This window comes from Prionailurus viverrinus, chromosome C1 (genome assembly GCF_022837055.1).
Source record: "Prionailurus viverrinus isolate Anna chromosome C1, UM_Priviv_1.0, whole genome shotgun sequence".
Lineage (NCBI taxonomy): Eukaryota > Metazoa > Chordata > Mammalia > Carnivora > Felidae > Prionailurus > Prionailurus viverrinus.
The window spans coordinates 101348720-101376559 of record NC_062568.1 but is presented as its reverse complement, the minus strand read 5'-3'; positions in this window follow the sequence as shown (position 1 = coordinate 101376559).

Below are 27840 nucleotides of genomic sequence, written 5' to 3'. Positions count from 1 at the left end.
AAAGCATTGCTGAGAGAATATTAAAGAAATGTAAATAAATGCAGAAATATATCACTTATTTGGGTTGGAAGTACACAATATTATTAAGATGCCAATTCTCAAAATAATCTGCAAATACAACACTGTCCCAATAAAAATCACAGAAACTTTTATTGTAGATATTGCCAAGCTAATTATAAAATTTATATGAAAAATAAAAACCTAGAAAATCAAAGCAACTTTGAAAAAAAAAAAGAACCAAGTCTGAGAACTAACACTACTTGATTTCAAGACTCAGAATAACCAAGATAGTGTGTATCAGTCTTTGTGTAGACAAATACGTCGATGAAACAGAATAGAGAATGTAGAAAATGAAGAAATAGGCTCACACATATAGCATCACTGACTTTCAGCGAAGATTCAAAGGCTATTTAGTGGAGACCAAACGGTCTCTTCAACAAATGATGCTGGGAGAAGTAACTACTCATATACACAAGAAAACAAAAACCAGAACAACAAAAACACAAATAAAACTCCAATTCATTCCTTGTGTCTGTTGGAGGATATCATCAACAAGACAAGACCACCCGCTACCCCATGAGCTGGACCCAGGCAATTGGAGACTCTTCCCCACTTACTCTGTCCTTGGAATGTGGGTTCTACTTTCTTTCTTCACTCCCAGAAGCTGCTCCAAGGATACAACATTAGATAGAAATGTGGTGTTGAGGCCATGTGGATTGGGTAGGAGACTAAACTTTTAAGATTCTGGTGGGTGAATGCAGAGATCTACCCATTTTGAGGCCACTCGTGACAAGCTTTGTATGTGAGTTTCCTTGCTTTTAAAACCTCCCACCTATCAATCTAGAGTAGGCTGCCTCTTTCTGCCTCCTCTCCCTGCCCTCCACATATGGGGACCAGTTTCAGATTATAGTCAGGCAACTCCTGTGCAGGTTGCAAACCATATACAAAAATTAACTCAAGGTGAGTCATAGTTCCAAATATAAAAATAAAAAGCAAAAAACCACTAGAAGAAAACATGAGGAAAAATATCTGTGGCCTCAAGTGAGGCAAAATCTTTTTTGATCTGATACCAGAAGCCCAGTTTATAAAAACGAATTAATAAATTGGAATTCATTGAAATTAAAAAAACAACAAAAAAACCCAAAACTTTTGCTTTTTGAGAGACATTGCCCAGATAATAATAAAAAAAAAAAAACCTTAAATACTGGTAGACATTATTAGCCCTAATTATGATAAAAGACTTCTATCCAGAATTACCAGGCAACAACAAAACTTATTTTTAAAATGGAAAAATGTTTTAATAGGCCCTTCTGCTCAATAAAAACCACCATTAAGAAAATTAATTAATAGGCATTCCACAGACTCAGAAAACAACTTGCAGTGCATATATCTCACAAAGCATTAAAGTCTAGCACAAAGAGCCAATCCTTCTACGTCATAAAATAATGAACATCCCAATAAACATGGCTAAAAGTACCTGAACACCTCACAAAAGAATATATGTGAATAGACAATAAGCACATAGAAAAGTGACACATGTTATTAATCACCAGAGAAATGCAAATTGTAACCCCAATGAGACATAATTTCATAGTCGCTGCAAAGGTCCCCCTCTTCGATTAAAAAAACTATTCACCAAGCGAAATGTTGATAAGAATGTGGAGCCACCAGAACTTTATTATATATTGTTGGTTAAAATGGGAAATGGGCGGGTGTGGGGGGGGGGGGAAGCTGGTGCCTGTGTGGCTCAGTCGGTTCAGCATCTGACCTCAGGTCATGATCTCACCGTTCGTGAGTTCGAGCCCCACATCAGGCTCTGTGCTGACAGCTCAGATCCTGGACCTGCTTCGGATTCTGTGTCACCCTCTCTCTCTGCCTTCCCCCCACCCCCACCCTGCCCTGCTTGCTCTCAGACTCTCTCTCAAACATAAATAAACATTAAAAAAAAAATTAAGTGAAATGGTACAACGACTTTGGAAAACAGTTGGCAGTTGTTCACAGAGTCAAACATACCTACCCCACGACTCAGCACTTCTACTCCTAGACATTTTTCCAAGGGAGAAAAAAAACATGCCCACAAAGTCTTCTACCAGATTAATAGCAGCTTTATTCTTAATGGTCCCACCTGAAAATGACCCAACAGAGAAAAAGGAAACACATTCTGCTACTACATATTCATTCAAGGGAAAACTCTTCACAATAAAAAGTTGTCAACTAATGATACATGCAAAAAAAAAAAAAAAGAATGTGCAAGACGCAGACCTTATGTTCACTGAAAATGGTCCTACAAATAACAGTACATATTTTATGATGTTATTTAAACAAGCTTTTAGGCCAGGCAAAACTGAAAGACAGTACAAGGGGCTTCCTGAAAAATGACAAAAAAACATTTGGGGGGCTGCTGGAAAATATTCTAGATGTTGTGATAAGTGGTAATGAAACAGGTGTATGTTGTTGTAAAAACACATTAATCAGCACACTATTCATTTTATGATATGTAATTGATATCACAGCAAGAAAAAGAGAGACGCAGATAAGAATTCACTAGATAATAGTAAATTTGATAACGTTTATTTCTTTTCTCCATCCAGTAAAAAATAAAATTGAGAACTGCTTTAAAGAGTACTATGCTATGAGCAAGAATTTACCCTTATTGCCGTAAAACCGCAGCTAGTTTGGAATTGTCTGCTACTGAGGCATAGCCAGGCACAGGGTGATTAATAAGCAGACTGAGATTGCCTTCCTGCTTCTGTCATTTTTTAAAAATCTTACCATCTTCGGGGCACCTGGGTGGCTCAGTCGGTTAAGCGTCCGACTTCAGCTCAGGTCATGATCTCACAGTCTGTGAGCTCGAGTCCTGCGTCGGGCTCTGTGCTGACAGCTCAGAGCCCAGAGCCTACTTTAGATTTTGTCTCCCTCTCTGTTTGCCCCTCCCCTGCTCATGCTCTGTCTCTCTCTGTCTCAAAAATAAATAAAAACATTAAAAAAATTTTTTTAAATCTTACTATCTTCAGAAACTTAAAGTATCAAGTCTATCAATTACCTATAATGCCTAGTTTTTAACTTGTTCCATTATGTAACTGTTTTATTCTTTCCAGTGAGATTATAAAATTCCACACAGGGAAAGTCAACTCACGGGGAGTGTGGAAACTATATTGGAAGCTGGAAATATGGCTATCAGCAGCCTATGTTTTTAAAATAATAACTTATGAGGGTGACCATGGCTGCAAATGGCAATGGTTTTGATAGGTGAGGCGATGGGGGAAACCAATCTCTTTCTTTTCGGGATTACTGAAGGTCATAGAAGGAAAGAAGTCTTTCTACAATATGCAAACCTTCTATTAACTTCCTTCCCTCCTGGGAAAATGTTGAACATTAAGATTCGAAGAAGAGAGGGCCTTTGAAACCAACATATATTGACTAAACATTACATTCTTGGAATTTTGCAAGATGATTTAAAGGCATTGTATAATTTAATCTCCATTAATCTTCATTGAAACCTACAAATTATGTATTATCATTTCAGTTTTAGAAATGAAGAAACTAGCTTGTGAATTAAATATATTGCCTTTTTTTTCACGTACAACACTGTAAGAGCTCAAACTCAAATAAGTCTGATGCAGAAGAGAATGTTCTACTGTGTTTTCTGTTCTTCTTCCTCCCGGAACCACTGCCGAAGGCTCCCCTCCCTGAGTTATAACAGCCCTCTGACCTCCAAACCACAGTCCCAGGAACAGGAAGAAAAAGTGTTATTTGATTTGTGGTAAAGACAACATATCAGATTTGTTAAATTGCTTCTTCATTATTTAGCTCTCAGAAACACCATCTATTAATCACCTGAGAGTTAATCATACTAAATTTCATCCATTTAAAACAGAAGCCATTAGTCAGAGAGCCAACAGCAAAGACAGTGCATATGAAAAGCAATCATCATCTTGGATACGGGCCAACATTTTCCCAGCTGCCTGTGGGCTAATGACACGAAGCAAGAACACACTGGAAGGACATTGCTAAGAGAAATCAGAAATTTCACTTTCCAAAGAAAACCAGACATAAAAGGAAAAATGGAATTTTGGTCAACTTTTTAAAAAAATGTTCTTCTTGGAATTTCTAATCACCTCTGAGTTTGCTGTGGCCCACCGAAGATTAAAAACGCATCAAAAGTGATCTACAAGTTATAAACAGATGCATTATCATGAAGAAGAAACTGTGGGTGATGAATATGAAGAAAATGAAAACACTTTGGAACTCTCAGAGAGAAGAAAACCCAATTTCCCTTTTATTCAGCAGCTTTATGAGGGCAACAACCATATTTGTAAGGAAATCGACATTGATAATTCTTAAAATTTTCATCCAACGTTATATGATGTGGTGCATCACTTCAAACCTCTCCCTTCGTCTGACTTCAAAAATCTAATTGATTGTGAAAGAGTTGAGAGTGCTTCTTCAGAATTACGTTAATAAGTAATGTTAATAAGTCAGTAAGTATACTTAGGCAACATACAATCTCATATGCACATTAGCGAACGTCATTCTTGGGTTCCGTGTTACCCAGTCGTAGTATGTGTGCTGGCGTGAAGGGCTCCAGAACTCCCTTCACCTGCCGGAAATCTTTTCCATGACATGTTCCCAAACCATGAGCTTGTTCTACCACTCAAGTAGCATGTTTAAAAGTATCTGTCATTTTCCCACCAATGTATCTCGGGAATAAATATGATTTATGCTTGGGTTTTCTCAAAGTCCGATACTAGGACCAACTAATGCTGAATTGGGCAGCGAAGGGGGGGGGGGGGGGCATAGAATCCAGGGATTTGAATGTACAAAATTTTAGCAAGCTTCACAGATGATTCATCTGTACACCTGTCTGAGGACAAACAGCTGTTTACACCTTGGAGAACTTCATTTTCATCAATCATACTCAGTTGAGCTTGTGTGGCTTTTCTCGGGGTCTTTCCTCAAAAATGCTCTGAGTGATGTGGTCCAGCAATATTAAGCGGACCCCAGTAAAGGGAGAAAAGGAAACTACAAGATGTTTTCACTAATATCCAGCTTTTCTTAGTTATTCTTATCTGGTGTATCTAGAAAGGTTTCTGATTTAGCCTAATGCAGTTATATAATGAAAGAAAATGAAGGTTTAGGGGGACAAATATTTATTGAGCTTTTATACAAGGTGCCAAAAATTTACACATTATCTTGTTTAATTTTATCAATAACTGTGTGCATGCTCTTTTCTTATTGTTTAGATGGGGAATCTGAAAGTCAGCTAGGTTACATAGTTTGCCTTAATTCATGTAGGACTTCAATTCAGCAATTTTTTTTGCTTTTACAACTATTGTTTTCATTATTAAATTCTTCGGTCTCTGCAGGCATATCGTCTCACTATTTCATAAAGGTATAAGCCTTGCCCCTCAAGGAGGTATTGGAAGTATTCAGAATATCTGGACTTTGGTAACATCTCCATACATGCCCATCAATGGAAAGACATATAATGAGCAAAATTCCACATCAGCTTTGTCAGGTTGCCATTTGAATTTGTGGGCCGGGTTCTTGAGTGTGGTGATGCCATGCCAAACGAGGGCTCAGTGAGACAGGAGTTGGTAAATGAGGCGAGCACTGGACTTGTAGCTTCATGTAAGTCCCAGGGCTACTGCTCTTGGGAGGTTGGCAACAAAGCAGGTCAATGGTGGCTCCACCAGTCAGAGCTCACCCTTTTTGCCTTAAAGAAGTTACATTAGAATGTAAGACCCCTCCAGGTGCCTGGGTGGTTCAGTCGGTTAGGCTACCGACTTCGGCTCAGGTCATGATCTCACGGTTTGTGAGTTCGAGCACCACGTCGGGCTTTGTGCTGACAGCTCAGAGCCTGGAGCCTGATTCAGATTCTGTCTCCCCCTCTCTCTGCCCTCTTCCTTGCTCACACTCTGTGTCTCTCTGTCTCTCAATAATAAATAAACATAAAAAACAAAAAAAAGAATGTAAGACCCCTCTTGTCCCAAATTGGTACCAATGGATTTGCTAACAACTTCCACATTATTTTTTTCTAGGTGCCACTTGTCTCCATTCTTAAGGTTTTCCGATGTCAGGAAGAAGGTAAACACCCAATAGTCCCCAGAGCCGCTACCAAAGAATCTTTTGAAGCAAGTTCATGACTTATTTATTGCTGACTCCCCAAAGCACAGCATGGAGTCTGGACCCTGATACGGACTGGCTCTACATGTGCTATCTTTCATTCATGCAGCAGATATTTATTCAGGACCTTGATATCAGGAGCTATGGTGGCACTGAGGGCACAGGGATAAATAGGCAAGATGGGGTCAAGGGAAGAATGCGCACACCTACATAATCCAGGTCATGATTAAAAGGATCAGTGGGGGCATTTGTGAACAATGAAGTGCCCATTGCCAGACCCACATCATCTGACTCTCCACTGGAGCAACTTAAATGGGGTAATCAAGTCAATTCTTGGACCAGGCTAGACTGGATTATAGGGCAGAAACTTGAAGATTAACTAGGAGTTTTCCAAGTGAAAAGAAGGGGATCGAAAAACAGTTGGAGACCACTGCCCTTGAGCCAGGAAATGTTGCTCAGAAATATTCTCCACCTGTTTTCCTTCCTCAAATTCCAGTTCAGGAAATACTCATCTCAAAGGTTAAGATGGAGGATGTGGTTCTCGCCTTTCAATTTTGACAACTTTTGACAACATTGACAATCACCAGATGCCTCTCTCTCTGGCCCAGACAGCTCAGTTTCTGGTTCCATGCGGAACTCTGCATCCTGCCTTGTTGCTAGAACCCCCTGTGATGCCTCCCACGTGACCTGCCAGATGTGCTAATGCCGATTCCCTACCAGACAGGTAAAAGACCAGTCCAGAAAAGAACGGCAAAGAAAGCAGATGATGGCAGGCTCATTCTAGGGCCGAATCCCTGCTAGTGAGCAGATGGGAGTCACTTATCAGGAAAAAGATTTTAACTTCACCTATGGGAGTCCATAGAGGAGAAAAGCAAAATTAAATATGTTTTAGGTTGAGCCATTTTAATTTTTTTTTTAACGTTTATTTATTTTGAGACAGAGAGAGACAGAGCATGAACGGGAGAGGGGCAGAGAGAGAGGGAGGCACAGAACCGGAAGCAGGCTCCAGGCTCTGAGCCATCAGCCCAGAGCCCGACGCGGGGCTCGAACTCATGGAACGTGAGATCGTGACCTGAGCTGAAGTCGGACGCTCAACCGACTGAGCCACCCAGGCGCCCCAGGTTGAGCCATTTTAAAGTTTATTTATTTACTGAAGGGCGGGGGAGAGAATGCACACATGTACAAGGGGGGCAGAAGCAGGGAGGAAGGGAGAGAGAGAATCCCAAGCAGGCTCCATACTGCCAGTTCAGAGCCCAACAACACAGGGCTCAAACTCACCAACTTCGAGATCACGACCAGAGCTGAAATCAAGAGTCAGAGACTTAACCGATTCAACCACCCAAGCACCCCACTGTAGAGCCACTTTAAAGGAAGATCCATGTCAAGTTCTAAAGAAGGGCAAATTGGGGGCACCTGGGTGGCTCAGTCAGTTAAACGTCAGACTTCAGCTCAGGTCATGATCTCACAGTTTGTGGGTTCGAGCCCTGAGATGGTCTCTGTGCTGACAGCTCAGAGCCTGGAGCCTGCTTCGGATTCTGTCTCCCTCTCTCTCTGACCCTACCCCACTCATTCTCTGTCTCTCTCTGTCTCTAAAAAATAAATAAGCATTAAAAAATAAATATAAAAAGGAAAGGCAAATTATATTAAGAGAGAAGGGAACAAGGGTGGGGAAAGAGAAATTTCACCAAGCATTCCTGTTCAGTGAAAGTAGCCCAAACAAAGCCTTGTTTCTATAAATAAATGCAAGTGTTTGAAATGTCATTTCAAGGAGAATAATTACAATGTAAATGAATTCTCTCTTGCACCCACAAAGTTAAGCAGGTGTCCTTACAGACACATCCCTGTCTTCCAGAAGCAGTTGTGATCAGAAATCAAGTGAAGGAAATCTCTTAGAAGGGGAAATCCATTTTTGACGGCAGGCATGTTATTGATAACCACTGAGCCGCCAGGAAACAGATTCACAAGGCTGTCTTTCTCTCCTCTTTCCTCCCTAGACCAAACACCTCCTTCTCTCAGACGGTAGATTCCTCTTTTCAGCTGTATAAAGACAATACAAGTTTTGCAAGTATTCTTTGTACGTTCTTTCAAGTCTTGCGTCAGTCTCCTGGTCAACTAACAGACCCAATCTATCTCTGTTCAAATTCTGTTGTGTGTTTCAATCCTCCAAATCTTTGGCTCTTGCTGCAAGAAAGATTAGAATAAGTATCAGAAACGAGAGAGAAGCACTCTTCAAAAGAGTGAAAAGGAAGCCGGATTCTTACCCATAGATACCTTCTTTGATGAGAATGTTTAAGCTTTAGGACTGGAAGAATAGAATTAGAATGGAATTACACAAATCACTGCACCTTTGTTCTTTGCTGAAACCACTTGGTCTAGGTATTATTAACCATTCAAATGGCGGCCATATATATTAAACCCCTTCACTTTAAAAGAGAAAACCTGGACGTCACCAGTTGGATGTATTAAATATTTGAAAAGTCTCTGGGTGTAGACCAGCGTGGGATGATTTACACTGAGGCAGAGATAAAGTAACAAAGTAATAACTTCACCCAAAAATCTACTGTGGAAGGTCTTTCTTTAAGAAGTCATTGGCAGTCACCTTGCAGTAGAAGTGAAAACCCTCCGAATAACAGCCAAGAAAATGCCAAGGATGGAAAAGTAGTAGTATGTGAGAAGACGAGAAGAAAACGAGAAAAGGACAGTGGGGACCACAAAAAAAGGAGAGAACAGACCGGGCACATGTTCTGAAGTTGCAGATGAAATGACAATAAAATGGCTACAGGACGTGAAAGAACAGACTCCAGCAACCACTTTGAAGAACCTTGGCTGCCTTCTATGTGAATGTCACCCTCTCCTCTCGGCGTGTCCTGAGGACATTTTGCCACCATTCTAGAAAAGGCTGAGTTTTACATCTGGGTTTACCCGCACAAAACTGAGGCATCATGAGAAGAAGAAAAAAAAATCGATTAACAAATTTAAATTGGCACAAGCCAGGGGTACCGGGGTGGCTTGGTCGGTTGAGCGCCCAACTTCGGCTCAGGTCACGATCTCACAGTTGGTGTGTTCGAGCCCCACATCGGGCTCACTTCTGTCAGAGTAAAGCCCGCTTCAGATCTTCTGTCTCCCTCTCTCACTGCCCCTCCCCCACACACTGTTTTCTCTTTCTCTCTGTTTCACTCAAAAATAAACATTTAAAAATAATAATTTAAAAATAGATAGATAAATAAATTGGCACAAGCCAAATCTTGATCCAAGGTTCACCATAAAAACAATTCTCTCCTCACCCCATCCTCCCAAACACACTTCAGTTGTTAGTGGAAACCAACAAGCAGGAAAACAGAACATAGGGAGATGCCACTGAATGCTGAAGGTTAAAATATTCTAACATTGCTCTTTAGGGCTTCTGGACTTCTCCACAAGTCACCTGAGTTGTGCTATCTTGGATCTGAACCAGGGAGATGTAATTTCCAATCTGTTGGTGCTATTGATCTAGCCACAGGCACTGGCTCTAAGCATCAAAGGCCCCTGCCTGAAAGCCTTATAAACTAGGAAGAAGAATCTAGAATGGGCAAAACCATGCCTTGTCTGGCAAGATGTTTAGCTCTTGACCGAAGCCTAGAGCAGTTTTCTAAACGACATGACATATATGGACTCCAATGCACCACACACAGCCCTGACCTTGCCTTTGAGAAAAATACTGGTCAACAGGCACATCTATCTATAGAAATAGAGATATAAAATTAATTTCCTCACAGAGGCATTCATCCCATATTTATTGAGTTCTATTAAAGAGATTTATTAAAGTACACATTAAAAATACCTTTACTTTAGGGGCCCCTAGGTGGCTCAGTCGGTAAAGTGTCCCACTTCAGCTCAGGTCCTGATCTCGCAGTTCGTGAGTTCGAGCCCCACGTCGGGCTCAGTGCTGACTGCTCGGAGCCTGGAGCCTGCTTCAGATTCTGTGTCTCCCTCTCTCTCTCTGCTTCTCCTCCACTCATGCTCTCTCTCTCAAAATAAATAAACCTTAAAATTTTTTTTTTAATTACCTTTATTTTCAAAGGATGACCAGCTAGGGAAAAAGTAATATTAGTACCTTCATTTTGTAAATAAATGTTCATCTGTTTAAAATGTGAGTAGTAAACCTGAAACTCGCATCTCTAGCTCTCTGACCATAAAAATCTACCATTTTGTCATTATTCTTACACTTCCCATTTTTCATGCATACAGTGGTCTGCACAACGTGTTCAGTCTTCCCAGTAATTAAATTTCTCAAGTCAACTTGCAATGCACATCTTTAATCTATGTATCGACCATTAATCCATAAAATGGTTCAGCGTCGCAATTCTCAGCTCTGTGCAGAAAAAGGTAACTGATGCTTTAAGAGGCAGCATGATATTTAAAACAACAACAACAACAACAACAACAACAACAAAAGTGCTCTTTGGAGCTCGTCAGATCTGGATTTGCGTCCATATTGGGCTGCTCCATAACTGAGCACTTTTCTTAGATGTGTGACTGGACTTCTCTGAGCCCAACTTTCCTCTTAGGTAAATGGGGCTCAAAGTGCTCATTCTTCACTCTGAATAGACACTCACATGGATATATAAAAATGTGTTAGCAACATTTTTGATGGGACTGTTTTTGTTGGGAGGTATTTCAATTCAGCCTGAAGAAATAAAACCAGGGGGGGAAAACAAACAAACAAACAAACAAACAAAAACAGGAAACAGAGGGTCTTTGCCCTTGAAGAGTATTCAGTTCTAGCCACTAGCACGACTTGGTGGCACATTTAATGTCCTCTGGCTCATTGGACTCTACACTTTGATTCCGGCCTGCATCATCCAAGATATACTGCTCTCCCTTCTCTGCACTTGCTCTCCTGCCTGGATTTAACACCTCATCGGTCTCAACCTGCAGGGTCAGCCAAATGTCTTCCTCTATCCTTGACTCTCTGGGCCTCATTCTTCCTGTCCTCCCTTAGGGTATAATTTGTGAGCCAACCCTGGCTATATCACTGGGTACTTCTTGCAGCTGAATTATAGCTGCAAGTTACATCTACTTGGACTTTATTCCTCACTAATAAACATTGCCAAAGGATTGAAATGCAAAATTGTATCCCATGTCTCCAAAGCCTTTCCAAAAATCAACTCCTTTGTTATTTTAATAAATAGCTAAAAACTCCAGCTCCTTGATGCATCTGCCTGTAAAGACAACAACAACAACAACAACAAATCAGTTTGGCGATGAAATACGCTTGTTTATTTGTTGGGCAGTCTGGCTTCATTTCCTCTGGGGATATTGATTCTAATATTCCCATGTTTTTACTAGTTACTACTGATCAAATGGAAAAAAAAAGCTTTTAACTAACAAGCAAATTTCTTATATAGTCTCTAATCATTGGTTAATACTTTCTCTCCAGTGAACCATATTAGAAATGTTATTTTATTTATAGTGGCATTTAGATATTCCTGATTACTTTAATGTTTGACACATAAAGATTTTTTTGGTCTAGTATAGCATCAAACATCTGGATGAAAGCTTAACATTTAAGTAATTTAGCTCCATATTTTCAATTATCCTCATGTTTGACATCTTATGGAGCAAACAACCAGATGTGTCACTGAAGATTTCACATTTTAACCAGATGTTCTAGTATCTACTAGACATTTTTCAAAAAAAAAAATCTTTTTTTTTTAACTTTTGCTAATAAACAAGCTTTTCCCAGGCTTTTATGTTCGAATTGCTCTATTCTTTACTGAACAAAAAATCCAATGTCTTTGAAGCCAGTAAAAACAAAAGCAAAAACTAAACCTCATACTCTTCTCACTGTCCTTTCTTTTCCAATTGTGGTAATGATTCTATGATTCTCACCGATGATTCTTATATAATAACCAACTGATGAAAGTACCCTCTGTTGTATGTTGCAAAGAAATTGACTCGGAAGGCTGGCTGCCACATGAAAGTTTAGCCCATATCATTTCAGAACATATTTCCTTACAGTATTTATGGGGAAACTACTCAGTTCAAGGCACTGTGACAAAAATTGAAGAAACCTCTAGAATTACGTAGCCTCACTGAATTTAAAGACAGTCTTCTGTTCAATTGACAATCAAATGATTATCTTAGGATTGCGAACTTTAGTTTGCAAAGACTAAAACCGATTCATATTAACCCCCAAATAAGGATCTATTGGAAGGATTTACTGGAATGTCAAGGAAACAGACAGCGGGAATTTCCGCTGTGTCTAATGGGAACTGGAACCTTTCTGACCTCTCTTCTCTCCCTGAAGGTACAGGATTCCTGCTGCCTTCTGCTTCTCTTGGCACAACCGCTCCGATATCAGTGCTTCGGCACCACTCTTGCTAAGTCTATAAACCACCTCCCCTAACCTACCAATATCGGCAGCTTTCATTTATGTTTCCGTCAACTGTATCCATTTATTTCCATATGATATTGCAAGCCAGTGAATAGGTCCAATTCAATTTCTCAAGCGAGATTATCTGCAGGCTCAGCGCATGCTGTGGGTTAGCTCCACTCTCTGTCAGGTTTCCATCCTGGGGTAATCAGTCATGACCAGAAGGTTGGCTTTATGTGGTTCAAATGTAGCAGGCCTCCAAGAATATGTGGGGTCAAAGAAATTTCTAAGAAAAGGGCATGATTGGACAGTCAACAGTAGATAGGGTTTCCGCCCCCAGCCGACCCAGAGGGCAGATGCCCAGAATATTTTGATCAAGGGTGACCAACTTAAAAGCAACCTCAAAGATCAAATAGTTTAGTTTTCTGAATTGTTTGTCAACATTTTATCTTGGAAAGATAATTTTATCCAGTGCAAAGCTCTAGTCCACACAATTAATCACATGTCTAGTTATGGCCAAGATTGACTATTCCCTAAATTTTGTACTATTTTTGGACATACATAACCCGTATTAAACATCCCTGAAGTCAGGATAGAGAAAATATGAGTCTGTGGGACAAAGTGTTCCCCTCACCTCTGCCCTTCTAGAGTGCGACCTTGAGCAAGCCCGTTGCTTCTCTAAGTTTTACTTGCCTCAACCATCAACATTTATGTGTAATGGCTTGTTTATTTCGGCTACATTGAATGTCTCCCATGAAATCAGCTCCTTCAAAAGAGTGATGACAAAATATGATATATACCTTGTGTGTGTTCAAGAATATATTTTAAGGCATATCAGAAATGATTTCCTACCATATAAATGCCCTAGGCTAGCCACTTAACAGACAATGCCTATTGAAGAGTAGTCATGGGGCGCCTGGGTGGCTCAGCCGGTTAAGCGTCCGACTTCAGCTCAGGTCATGATCCCGCAGTCCGTGGGTTTGAGCCCCGTGTTGGGCTCCGTGCTGACAGCTCGGAGCCTGGAGCCTGCTTCGGATTCTGTGTCTCCCTCTCTCTCTGCTCCTCCTCTGCTCACACTGTGTCTCTCTCAAAAATAAATGAACATTAAAAAAAGAAAAAGAGTAGTCATTATTAGCTCCATTTGAGCAACAAGAAACTGGACTCAAAGAGGTCCCAGAAAAAAAAATACTCAACTATAAAATAGTGAAATACAAACTTAAATGCATTTTTGGCCAACTCCAAAGACTGATATTTTTCACCTGCCCTGTTGCCTCTTAAAACATCTTAAGTATGTCTTAACTTTCTTAATTCTGTACTGAGACAAGAATTAGTCTAATATCAGTTATGAGGCAAAAAAAAAAAATTTACTTGCTAAAACTGTGAGTGAAAATAATCCCAGAGAATCAACCAAAACATGCTGTTTGTAAATGTTGATTGGATCTTTTCTATTAATTTATATGAGAACTTTTCCTTGTGCCAAAGGAGCCACATTTCATCTCCATTAAATACCTTTTCTTATTTATAAGATGTTAACTGAAATAGTAGAGCAAAATAAATTAAAAAATAGAATAATGTGCTCTTCGGCAGAACAAACCAGAAAGGGTAATAATCAAAGTATATACTTGGAGTCAGGACGTCTAATCATTTCGATTTGGAGTTTCAGCCATAAACGCATGATTAGGTGACAAATTGCTCTACACATCCTGAAGCTCATTCCTAAAAAAATAACTAAGGAAAGAGAGAAAGAGAGATAGAAAGGCAACTTACATTAAAGTAATCAGAGGGTGGCCATTTCTGAATCTGAGAATCTATAAATGGCTTTGCCAAACAGGAATTGAGGAGAACGGAACTCGAAAAGCTGAAGACAATAGGCTTTTCTTGTGGTTTTCTCCTAAGTTACATATGACAAGACCAAATGTGCTTTTCCTTCATTCCATTAGTGTTATAAAACTGGTGTTGGTCCCTTATGTCTGCATGTTTGGAATCCATGTGGAAAGCTTCACGACATAATCACAAGCAGATTAAAAAGTAACAAACAACTTTTTTTTCATTGTGAGTGTTGAGACATAATCTTTTTTGCAGTGTTAATGAGGGGATTTGGCACTTGAAGATGTTTTGAAAAATCATCCGTGACCAGTTACCTTCCAACAAGCCTGATCAAGCATGGTAAATATGCCTTGCAGAATACAGGGGTATGATGCTTAGCCCCAGGGAGGCTGAGGCTCGGAGAGCCTGTGGTGACTGAACAAAAGCCATGGTCTTATGCTGGAAATCAGAGCCAAGGGTGAAGGAAGACTGAGGCCTGAAATTTTGGAATGAATAATGATTTGAGGAGTTGGGCACACTGGCAACATAAGCAACAGACGTGACGTGTGGAGACAGTTCAGAACAAAGAACATAAATGGAAAGATAGAAATACAGTTGACCTGGGGCACCTGGATGGCTCAGTCGGTTAAGTGACTAATCCCTCCATCTTGGCTCAGGTCGAGATCTCATGGATCGTGGGATTGAGCCCCGCATTGAGCTCTGTATTGGAATTCCCTCTCTCCTTTCTCTGCCCCTTCCTGGTGATTAATCTCTCCCTGTCTCTCTCTCTCTCTCTGTCTCTCTCTTTCTCTCAAAATAAAGAAATAAGCTTTAAAAAAGAAGAAATACAGTTAACCCTTGAACAATGTGGGGGTTAGAGGCACTGACTTCCTGCCCACTTAAAAATCCCTGTGTAAATTTTGACTCCCCCCCAAAATTTAGGTAATAGCTTCCTGTTGATCGGAAGCCTTGTTGATAAAATAAACAGTTGATTAACACATACTTGTATGTTATATGCATCATACACTCTTTTCTTACAATAAGGTGAGCTGGAGAAAAGAAAATGCTGTTAAGAAAATCATAAGGGAGAGAAAATAGATTTACACACGGTACTGTGTTTATCAAAAAAAAAAGTCGATGTAAAAGTGGACACACGCAATTCACACCCATGTTCAAGGGCTAATTGTACGGTTTTCCTTTAACATCAGACTACGTAAGTGTGTGACACTTACAAGATGGGGGTAGCATTTAGGAATACTACAGGAAGAGATAAACTGTGAGACAACATTTATTTCCCCAAATACATTATAAATGTTGAGAGCTAAAATACCACTTCGTTGCTTACATATGTCCTTGAAACTGCCAAGTGTGGGTAGTCAGCATTTTCTCATCGCTATTAGTAGCTCCTGGTTCTTACTACTTTTCAGCAGCTTGCAAGGTTGGTATTATTATCTCCCTTTCTGAAGAAAGAAACAAAGCCCAGAAAATAGCCCACCGAATGGGGAAATTCAAGTTAGTTGGCTCTAAGCATGAAATGCTTTTATTTCTCCTAATAAGTGCGGCGAACTACCTTATGTCAGGCAATCACTGGAGAGTGGGCTCTTTTAACCAAACTTCATCCTGAATTCATGAAGTTAAGACTTTTGTGATCGTTTGAAGCGTTGTTGTTACCTAAGTCTCAGCGCGGTTCACTCACAAACTTCGATCGCATCTCCCATTCACAAACTTCAATCGCATCTCCCATTCAGAATTCCCGGATATGACTAGCCCTGTGGCTCTAGCAACTTGGCACGGACAGAAACAGTCTTCTCCTCCATACTCTTCGCCTTCTCATATCCCATCACCCTGGGACGGAGCGGAGGCGCACAGAGACAGCTGATAGATCCTTCCTCCGTGGACCATGGGCCTGGCACACTCCTGTCCTTCCTCCAATAACACAGACGTTCTCTTGAGGTGCATGAGCTTGTATTTATTGTCCCCTCCACGCACAGTCCAGTAGCAAGGAAGACCCAGTTGGAGCTCAGCTGTCCCCTCATGTACATCTCAGCTCCTTATTGCTGGTGTCATGCAGTCGGTGATGACAGCAGCAGAAGAGCTCAAGCCTCAAACCCAGTCTCTTCCCATAGCATACCAGGAACACACCAAGCAATGAGAGCATAGGATGGCCACCCCAACTCTCTCACCTTGCCACCCAGTCCCACCTTTCCTGCACACTCCAGGATCAGGCATTCTGATGATCTAATAGTTCAGAATATTCTAGTAAGAGGCTCACCAGAGCTTGTCATGTTTCCACCCCAAGACACTAATTCCCCCAAGAAGGGACACAAAAGGAGAAATGATACACGAATTTTAAACATTTGTTTACTGAGAACGGTTGTTTTACAAATGGTATTTTTTCAAAGCATATTTCAATGTTATGTGAAAAAAATAATAATTTACATATACAATGTCGTATCAAAGTATATGAGACTAGTGTGGGCCAGAGGAAGGGTCACTGGTGGTAGAAAGTGGGATTTATGTTGGCCCTTGAGGGTTAGGATGGTGGGTAGATAGGGAGAAAAAAGGAAGAAGGAATTGGTGAAGAGGGTTGGGTATTGAAGGGTAAATGCCTACTTCACTTATTCACTGGGGAAACAATAGATTACTCTAGCTAAAGAGTCTTTTGGAAGTTATTTTTAAGTCCTGGTCCTTATGAAAAACAGGCTAGGAAGATAAAAGTAAATAATACATTTCAGGAAGTTGTTCCCATTGATTTCCATTAAAGACTTAAAAACTGTCAGGCATTTCTGTATAGCATTTGACCTGTTCAAGGACAATTGTCAGCTATTACTTCTGAAGAGTTAATTAAAAAATAAAATTGAACTATTTGCACATTCATATTTTAATGGCACGCTATTGGTTAGAATTAACTTTATAATACAGTTGCCATGAATTATTTATTTCTAGGATCCTTTTCCCATGACTTTTAAATTCAAAGTACAACAAAAGTCAATGTGGATATAATTCCAACTGGTATGATAAAGTGGCTTGGTTTGATTAGAACATATAAAAACTTAAAAGATGATTTTATCCTGTCAGCAGCACTGACAAAAAAAATTTCTCAGCATCAAGGATCACGGGAAGAGGGACCACCGTCACTTCCAATGAAAATCAGAGTCCCGAAACATCATGGCTGACATCCCCCACATCAGTTATTGACAACGCACCTTTCCAGTCCCAAGCCAAAAACTTTGGAACTGCCTCTGGTTCCTTTCTTTTCCCCATATTCCAGATCTGTTTTATCTGCAAGCCCTCTCAGCTCTACCTTCAAAATATATCCAGTATCTTGTCACTTTTCACCACCATGGACCAAGCTATCAGTCAACTTTAAATTAGCCTCCTTGCTTCCACCTCTGTCTCCCAGCATTCTTCCGGAACACAGCCCTTACAGTTATATTTTTATCTTAAGTCACTTCTCTCTTCTCAGAGTCCTCCTGGTTTCCCATCACACTCAGGGCGAAGATTGAGAGACCTTACATGCCTCTGTGTTACCTGCTCAGTCTGACTCCCCACAACACTCCTCCCGGCTCCAACATATCTCGGACTTCATCGCCTCCAGCCCTCCAGCTCAGACCCTGCTCCAGCAATGCTGGCCTCTCAAAAGCAAACCTCTGCCTTAGGTACTGTGTACCAGTTGAGCCCTCTGTCTGGAATATCCTCCTTCCGGTATTTACCCAGCTCAGTTCCTGAAGGTATCTGCTCAGATGTCATCTACTAGGTGAAGTTTTCCCTGACCACTGTGTCCAAATTCTCTCTGCCCTGACACTCCTCTGAGCATCCTTACTCTGTGTGTCGGTTGCATTGTAGCCTCTAGTTGTGCACCCCCTCCCTTAATACAGCTATGTTTTGGTCATGTGACTTGCAATGCCACCCACTGTGGATTGGGTGTACCCTTCTCATCCCCAGTGATTGTAGGCTTGCCCAAGGGGCTTGATTTAGCCAACGGATTCTGGGCCCAGCCTAGAGTTGGGTGAGTTCTTGCTGAGTTCCCATTCACTTTCTTATGTTCCCATCATTCTCCATGAGTAGAAGGTGCCCTGGAAAACTGCTAGTACAAGGGGGAGGAGACATGTGGTTGGGGCAAATCTAAACCTATAAATCGACCTGAAGTCACTCATTACAGCCAACTACAGTCCTGTGAGCAAAAGAAATCAGTTGGTTGTCGTAAGCTACACAATTTGAAGAGAACTATGCAGGCTTATCATAGTGGGGACAGTGGACCTTCCTGGTTTGTTTATTCCAGAAGACTTAATCTGTAACATGCTATATATAGTTACCTCTTTTTATTTTCTTTCTTCACTGCTGGATTACTGCTTTTTTGCTAACACCTATGATAGTACCTAGGATGTAATAGATGCTAAATGAATATCTGTCGAATAAATGATTAAATGAATGGATTCAAGAATAAGACTGTGCCTTTTTGAGACCACCAGGGGAATCTCAATAACTTCACCACTTTGGGACTCTGAAAACAACTACTGCATATGTGAGATTTTTTATTACCAAGTAATATGAACGAGGGGTGTCCTGACAGTGTCCGTGTACTTTCTCCATCCCCAAAGCCCACCTGTTCAGAGGAAATCCAATCCCGCAGCTTCAAGGGCCCTAAAGTTTAGAGAATAAATCATTGGCACCATTTTTTTTTTTCTTATTACTAACTACTGTGGCCAAAAGACAGTCCAATGCAATCTTCAAAACCCACACGGATGGAGGGATTATGAGAGTGCTGTGAAGTTCTGGGGTCAAGTGGCGGTGAGGTTAGCCTGGGGTCAGATATAATAAGGGCTGGGAATGTGATCCAGGCACACACAACAAAGCTGAAAAGGCCTGTTTTTAGTGGGGCCACCTGGATGGCTCAGTCAGTTAAGTGTCTGACTTCATCTCAGGTCATGATTTCATGGTTTGCGAGTTCAAGCCATGTATCAGGTTCTCTGCTGTCAGTGCAGAGCCTGCTTTCTATCCTCTGTCCCCCCTCTCTCTGCCCCTCCCCCACTTGCTCTCTCTCTCTCTCTCTCAAAAAAAAGTCTGTTTTTAGTATCACAGCTTAAACGAAGGGACAATTAGTACTTAAGTTATCTGGATCAAAATGGTAATAAGATGGCTTATTTAAGATGGCCCGGTGGCAGTGACCTCGCCCTAGAAAAAATGGAGACCCAGAAGAGAATGTAACCCATGGTCACCCTGCCAGCCGGTGGCAGAGATGAACTTGAATCTACTCTCCTGTGACTCCAGTTCCAGTTTTCCAGCACAAAAGAAAGATCATTCAGGGGTGCCTAGGTGGCTCAGTCAGTTAAGCGTCCGACTTCGGCTCAGGTCATGATCTCACAGTTCGTGGGTTCAAGCCCCACATCGGGCTCTGTGCTGACAGCTCAGAGCCTGGAGCCTGCTTCGGATTCTGTGTCTCCCTCTCTCTCTGCCACTCCCCGGCTCGCACTCTGTCTCTCTCTCTCTCAAAAATAAATAAACATTAAAAAAAAAAAAAGAAAGAAAGATCATTCAGAGGCCCCTCTCTACTGGTATCCACCTTCTCCCAGCTCTGCAGTCATGGCTTTGTACTCTTCCTATCTGTTCTGGCTCTGGCCTGCCATACTAATTTTTATTCATGCTTCAGCTCGATACATAACATTATCTGAACATCCTCAACATGGCATGGGGTTGGCATGGCATATATTATTATATTATTCTATATTATTCTCTTCTATTTGCAACAATCCAGGAACATTAGATATCATTACTTTATTTTGCAGATGAAGATTCTGATGGTCAGAAAGATTAAGTGAACAAGCCGAGGGGACATAGCTAATAGAGAGTAGAGCCTGGATTCCAGCCCAGCTCTGCTTGATACCTTATTTTATGATCATTTTGCTAATCTATGCGGCCACTCTGCTGGCATGCTTCAGAATGTCCTGCCTTCCATGCCTGCCTAGCTTTCTCCACTGCTTACGCTTATGACATCCAAGTACTATGCTTCTTTGTGTAGAACTCTCTGAACCAGGTCTGAGTACTCAGCCCATAACCAGCTGGATTATCCCGAGACCATCTGTGGAGAGAAAGGAATTTGTGTTAGCTCCTGTTTCTGGTCATCAGTGCATAACCTTATTTTAGAGTGGACACCCCAGCTTCTTGTAGAACTTGGGGCCCCACAAGTTCCTTTTAGTCCTATATTCATTCACGGATTCTTTTGCTGGAATGCTCTGCATCCTTCTGATTTACTGAGGACCCCTGGGTCCACTGTTGCTTAAACTTGTCATGCCCTATGCACACTTAGCATCTTTGCTTAGTTTCTTTGAAGGTTTTATGTAGGGAAATGTCTATTTTCCAAGATCTCCAAGATGGCGGTAACAGTTACAGGAAAAAAAAAAATCCTGCCAGCAGAGGGAGGCCAAGGCGGGGGTAGGGAAGGATTTGCAGCAAATGTAATCAATAGAGGGGTGCGTTGTGTGAAGATAATTGATAATCATAATAATACTGACTTAAAATCAACCTGCTTTTTATTATCACCATGCTTCATCGATTATGAACAATGTCAAGGATAAAATATCCCTCCCTGAAGAAAATATGTTCTTAGTGTAAGTTCTAAAACGTTGTGTTGGTTACTGCTAAGTTTCCATCTTACGTATGTATGTATCAAATGAGCAAATTGTTATTATTTACCTCTTAATAAATATTGTATTCTACATGGGAGGTTCCCCTTAGACAGCCAGCACCTGTCACACAAGTACTCAGCTGCAGGCATGTTTTGTTTGGTTGTTTGTCTGTCTGTTTGTTTTTTGATAGCAAGTTCGTAAAAGTTGGGAGTTACGTGAACTCCCTCTGCACACCATTTACTCAGGATTCAGTTGACATCTCCATACCTGTAACCACTGCCTATTCTTGTGTTTAAACAGTTCAGTCCAATAAGCCAGTTAGCCCAGGAACTATAAAGAGGAAGAGAGAGAACTTAGGTGACTAATTTTGTCATTCTTAGCGACCATTTCATTTTTTAAAATTTAATTATTTTCAGAGAGACAGAGACAGCAGAGAGAAGGAGAGGGGGGAAGCGGCAGAGACAGAGGGAGAGAACGAAGGCCGAACAGGCTTGATGGGGGGCTCAAACTCACGCATGTGAGATCATGACCCGAGCGGAAACCAAGAGTCCGACGCTTAACTGACTAAACCACCCAGGCGCCCCATCTTAATGACCATTTTAAACTTCTATGTCTGTTTAAAATGGAAACCAATTTGACAACAAACTTCATATATTGAAAAAAAATTAAAAAAAATAAACATTAAAAAAATTAAAACAGAAAAAAATAAAAATAAAAATAAAATAACCTAAAAATAAATAAATAAATAAATAAATAAATAAATAAATAAAATGTACAACAGTCAAGCAAGCAGAACGCAAACTGGGACGTATAAGTGGAAAATTTAATTCTGCATGCAATACTTTTCTTGAATGTTCTCATTCAGTGTACTCTTTCTTCAAAGTCATTAGTTGTTTGGGGCGCCGGGGTGGCTCAGTCCATTGAGTGTCCAACCTCGGCTCAGGTCATGATCTCACAGTTCGTGAGTTCGAGCTCCAAATCCATCTCACTGCTATCAGTTCAGATCCTGCTTTGGATCCTCTGTCCTCCTCTCTCTCTGCCACTCCCCCTTCCTCTCTCTCTCTCTCTCTCTTTCTCAAAAAAAAAACAGTTAATAAAACAAAGTTATTAGTTGTTTTAAGGTAAAATGATGAATCAAAAAATTACCTTTACTGGTAACTAAATAATTATTACTGAAAATGCTGCTGTTGTGCAGGAGATGAAGGGTGTTAAATAGGACCCTGTGCGGGTGTTGACTATGTCAGCTAGGGTGCTAAGGGTGCAGTCCTCAGCAGGATGGCTTTTCTCATGCATCTCCCGAGGGGGGTCTGAGCCTCCCCCCCTTTGCCACCAGTCATTCTGGCTCATTTAGTTCACATCCTTTCTACCACAAAGAGCCAAACCTTGTTCAGCACGAAGACAATTTCCCACGCAGGGGTTCTCAACAAGCAGAGGGAAAAGAAGCCAACGTGTGTTCACAAATCCAATGGGTACCACTGCTTTAGGAAGTTGCAAGATAAAAGGCAGAAAGCCCAAAGAGACTGTTGGACATAAATGCCTCTTAGAGACTACTGTGATTTTACAGATAATATCTTTACAAGTGTTAATTAAGCCATGACATTCCAGCGAAGGCAATAGAAATAATTATCATCGGCTTCACGCTAAAGTGAAATCATCGAAGGCCACAGATAGGTTTGGTCTCATCCACCTTCATGATCAAGGTCCCTTTAGAGCATGAGCGGTGGAAAGACGGTGGTGTTGAGGGCCACACACTAAGACCAAAACTAAGATGCAAATCCAGACTCTGCTCTTACTTGCTCGGTGAAGTTAAGTTTTTCCTTGTTTGCCGATTACAATATCTTTATTTTTTTTTTCAAAAATGGAAAGAGCTGCATCATACACAGGCTGCTTGAAGGGATTAAACCATAAAAGATAACATGCCTAACATGATCCACAAGGCCAGCAAATCTTACTTTACTTTCAAAGTGCCTTGAAACTTCCCCTTTGAGTTTTTCTCATACAGATACATCTGAAGATATGAAAAGAGGAAAATAAGGGTTTGAATCCGTATTTGGAAATTTATGGAGGCATGAGATATGTTGCATTTTCTCTTCATTAATTTAGCCTGGCATATTTCTTCTGTGTTTGTTCAGTGAGAACAGACACATACCTGGGAAATTGTTCACCAAGGACTGAATTTATTTGTGAGAACTACATTCATGCACTGACAAAAGAAAAACAAAACAACACAAAACAACCTAAACTGCCATGTTCACATCAATCCAACTCCATAGGGTGGCAGAATTTTATGATGGTACGCAAAGACTTAGGCAGATATGCTCATGATTCATTTATTTGGAAATTAATTAAGTGTGATGCCAAACACAAGTCTCAACGTATTGTTCCAGGATGCTGCTATCAGCATTTAAAGAGGCTGTGTTCTCCATACAACCTCCAAAACCAGCAATGCTCAATCTAGACTTATCTATTAAAACTACCTGCTAAGCTTAAAAATATTGATAGCTGGAGGCACCCGGGTGGCTCAGCCGGTTAAGCGTCCGACTTGGGCTCAGGTCACGATCTCAACATTGTGGGTTTGAGCCCCTCCTGGGGCTTTGTGCTGATGGCTCAGAGCCTGGAGGCTGCTTTGGATTCTGTGCCTTCCTCTCTCTCTGCTCCTCCCCTGCTCACACTCTGTCTCTGTCTCTCTCTCAAAAATAAATAAACATAAACAAAATTTTTTAAAATATTGACAGCTGAGTTGAATCATAGGCTTCTATAAATTAAAATCCCCATGCCTCGAATCCAAAAAATTACATCTATGTTTTCTAAAATGACACGGACTTTAGTACTACTTGCCTAATCACATAAACACAATGGTATTGAGTGGCCCCGCACACCTTTGTTCCACTTTTAAGCACATACATGCTTTGCTTCACTTGAAACATAATTTAAAGCAACCTTAAAGAAACATGAAAAACTGGAATAAAAGGTCAAGGACAGGGAGAAAGTTCAAACAAATATGTGAATTAATGTTAAATCAAACAATATATTAAGCGTTTCCTGGAAGCGGAAGCACAAAGGTTAATGACAATGTTCCCCAAACTTGATCGTTTTTGCCCAAGATGGTCTATAAATATCATCTACATTAGAATCACAGAAGGGTGTGTGTGTGTGTGTGTGTGTGTGTATAAACTGAAAAGCTAATTCTAAAATTAAAATGGAAAGGCAGAGTCTCAATAATACCCAAGTTACTCATAAAGAAGAACTGGTCAAGAGGACATTCTCCCCTGGATATCAAGACTTAAAATAGTGCAGTATTGGAACAGAATATACTGCACTGGAGATGAGCACAGGAATTCACGTTCATTTGATGTTTTAAAAATATGGCGTTATGGAACAGTGGTGAAAGCTTTGAGGAGAAGTAACATAGCTTCTAGAGCTAAAACATATTGTAAGAGACTGTTTTCATAACTTTGAGATAGAGGAATACTTTTTTAATCAGGAAATAAATGGAATGCAATCATCTTAAATCTTGATCAATTGGGCAATATTAAAACTATAAACTTCCTTTCATCAAAAGAAACTATTAAAAGATGAAAAACCGGGGCGCCTGGGTGGCTCAGTCGGTTGAGCGTCCGACTTCGGCTCAGATCACGATCTCACGGTTCATGAGTTCGAGCCCCGAGTCGGGCTCTGGGCTGATGGCTCAGAGCCTGGAGCCTGCTTCCGATTCTGTGTCTCCCTCTCTCTCTGCCCCTCCCCCGTTCATGCTCTGTCTCTCTCTGTCCCAAAAATAAATAAACGCAAAAAAAAATTTTTTTTAAATAAAAGATGAAAAACCAATGGGAAAAGTGGAATACAATATTTGTCATTATATATAACTAACAAATAACTGGCACGCTCCAAACCTAGAAATAAAACAACAATCCAGGTGAAAAGTAGGCAAGAAATCTGAATACAGACTTCACAGAAGAGAATGTCCAAATGACCTAAAACATGAAAAGATGATCCATATCATTACCTATCAGACAAATGCAAATTACAACTATACACCCATCGAAATGACTAAAAGTCGAAGGTCTGATAATATCAAGGGTTATAAAGAAGATGGAATAAAAAGAACTCCCCGACATTGATAGTAGAAATTCCAGTTGATTTAATCACTTTGGAAACCTGCATTGTCTTGTAACACTGAAGGTAGATATATCAAAGTCTAATCATTCTCCTAAATATGAACCTATGGAGACACGTATGTGGGATCCAGAAGTACAGGTGAATGTTCATGACAGCATTACTTGAAGTATCAGCAGCTAGTAACAATCCATATCTCTATCCGTTTTAGAGTGGGTAAAATATCGCACTATAACCATGTAATGAAGGGATTGACCAACTTTTCCTATAAAGGAATAGATGCCCGGTATTTTCAGCTTTCTGAGCTACCTGATCTCTATCAAAAGTAGTCATATTAAGCCAGAAGCTCTGACATTTTAGCACAGAAGCAGCCGTAAACAATACCTAAATGAAAGAAAAGAACACAGTTGTGTTCCAATAACACTTCATTTACAGAAACAAGTAACCTGGTAGCTTTGACCCACAGGTCATAGCGCTCTCTGGTGTAGCTGACAGCAGTGAAAGCAAGTTATTGCTATATAAAAACAGAAGGAGCATGAGCGCTGACAGTGTTTTATCTTCTGACTGATGGATCTTTAATCGGGTATTTGTATTATAACAAGTTACTAAGCTGTATATTTATTTTATGCACGTCTATATTTGTATTATACTTAACATTTTTAAATTTTCCATTAATTCTGGCTACAAATGTCCTGCCTTCCCTTCTAGTCTGAGCATATACCATTGAAAGATAGGTTTTTTTTTTTTCCTTTAAAGACTGAAGTATTTTTTTTTAAGAGAGAGAGAGAGCAGGAGCTGGGGAGGAGTAGAAGGAGAGGGAGAAGGAGTGAGAGAATAAAGTTGGGCTAAGTAAGATAGCCAACTAATTCAGTCGGAAATTAATTTCATTGACAAGACAAGACAAGATGAGAAAGAAAAGAAAGAGAAAAGAAAACAAGAGAAAAGAAAGAAAAGAAAAGAATAGAAAAGAAAAGAAAATTTTAAAAAGAGTGATTACACATTTAAAAATCTCCAAAAGTTAGGGGCACTTGGGTGGCTCAGTTGGTTAAGTGTCTGGCTCTTGATTTCAGCTCAGGTCACGACCTCATGGTTCATGAAATTGAGTTCTACATCAGGCTCTGCACTATCAGCATGGAGCCTGCTTGGGATTTTTTTCTCCCTCTCTCTCTTCCCCTCTCCCATTCTTTCTTTCTCTCTCTCTCTCTCTCTCAATAAATAAATAAACTTAAAAAAATAATTTAAAAAACAGAAATGACAGATGTGATCCAACAGAAGGTAAATAAAAAGGAAGCTTCCACTCTTCAAATATTTATTGAATATAGAAAATAGATATTGAATATCTGCTATCAGGCACTGTTTTAAGTGCTAGAAATTTAACCATGAAAAAAACAGAGAAGTCTACTACTACTGACCTATAGTGAGGAAGAAAATCAAGACAGAAGGAAGGAAATTGAAAATAAACATTTCATGTAGCAGGAAGAGCCATGAAGAGAAATGACGTAAAAAAAAAAAAAAGGTGACGAGAGAAAAGAGAGCGGTCATTAGATAAGACTTTAAGAAAAGGTCCCCCTGAGATGAGGATGTGAGATGTGACCAAAACAAAGGTAGAAAGCCAGCCAAAGAAAAGTCTGGAAAAGCATGACCCAAACAGAAATCTTCAGAAGATGATGTAAAATCTAGAGTGTATAAATAGTGATTTCGAGTACCATGCAAAATACTATCAGAAAACTCGAAAGATCAAAAATATGAAAAGGAAGATACAAAACCAAAGTATAGATCAAGAGATTTTACATCTGCTTAATAAGAATTCCAGAAGTAGGTAATGAAGGTAATGACAGAAAATCAATATTCAAAATGGGTTTTTGACTGAGAACCTTCTGGAATTTACAAGAGTCATGGGGCTTCGACTGAAAGAACATGCTGAGTATTAAAGAGGATAAATCTAAATAAGCCTAAAATAAACACATCTGAATAAAATTGCAGAATATCAATGATACAAAAAGAAGCCCCTACAAAATAAAACAAAAACGAAAAAAATACCTACTGTTCTATGGAGAAAAGACAGGTTACTTACCAGTGAATGATAATTAGAATATGCATCATCAAGACAGTAGCTGTCTTATCACCAACAGTAAATGCCAGGAGGAAACGGAACAGTTGAGCCAAAGTGCTCAAACAACTGTCAGCACAGAATTCTCTGTCAAGGCAAACCGTTGTTCAAATGTCAGACCAAAATCAAAACGATTTCAGACATAAAATACCAAGTGTATACCTACAGACTTCCTACTAAAAGAATGAGTACCAAATGAAAATTAGGAGTAAGCAAATTTAGTCCAGAGGGTGAGGTTGGTGAAAGAGGGAGGGAGAGACAATCCCTATTAAAAGTAGATCTTCTGGGGCACCTGGGTGACTCACTTGTTTGGGCACCTAACTCTTGGTTTCAGCTTGGGTCATTATTCAAGTGTCGTAGAATCGAGCCCCACATTGGGCTGCACACTGAGCATGGAACCTGCTTTAGATGTTCTCTCTCCCTCCTTCTGCCCCCTCCCCCCACTCATGTTCTCTCTCTCTAAAATTAAAAGAAAAAGTAACTCTTCTGAACAAAAGATGGAATCAAAAGCACAAAGAAGAGGAATAGCTACGTAAATGACCACAAGGATTTTTTAAAATAAACAAATAGAGTTTTTAGAAATTGAAAACACCACCAGCAATATCATAAGGCCAGTGGATATACTAAACAACAGATTATACATAACTGAATGGAGAACTAGCCAACCGTAAAAATATCTGAATAGGGGCGCCTGGGTGGCGCAG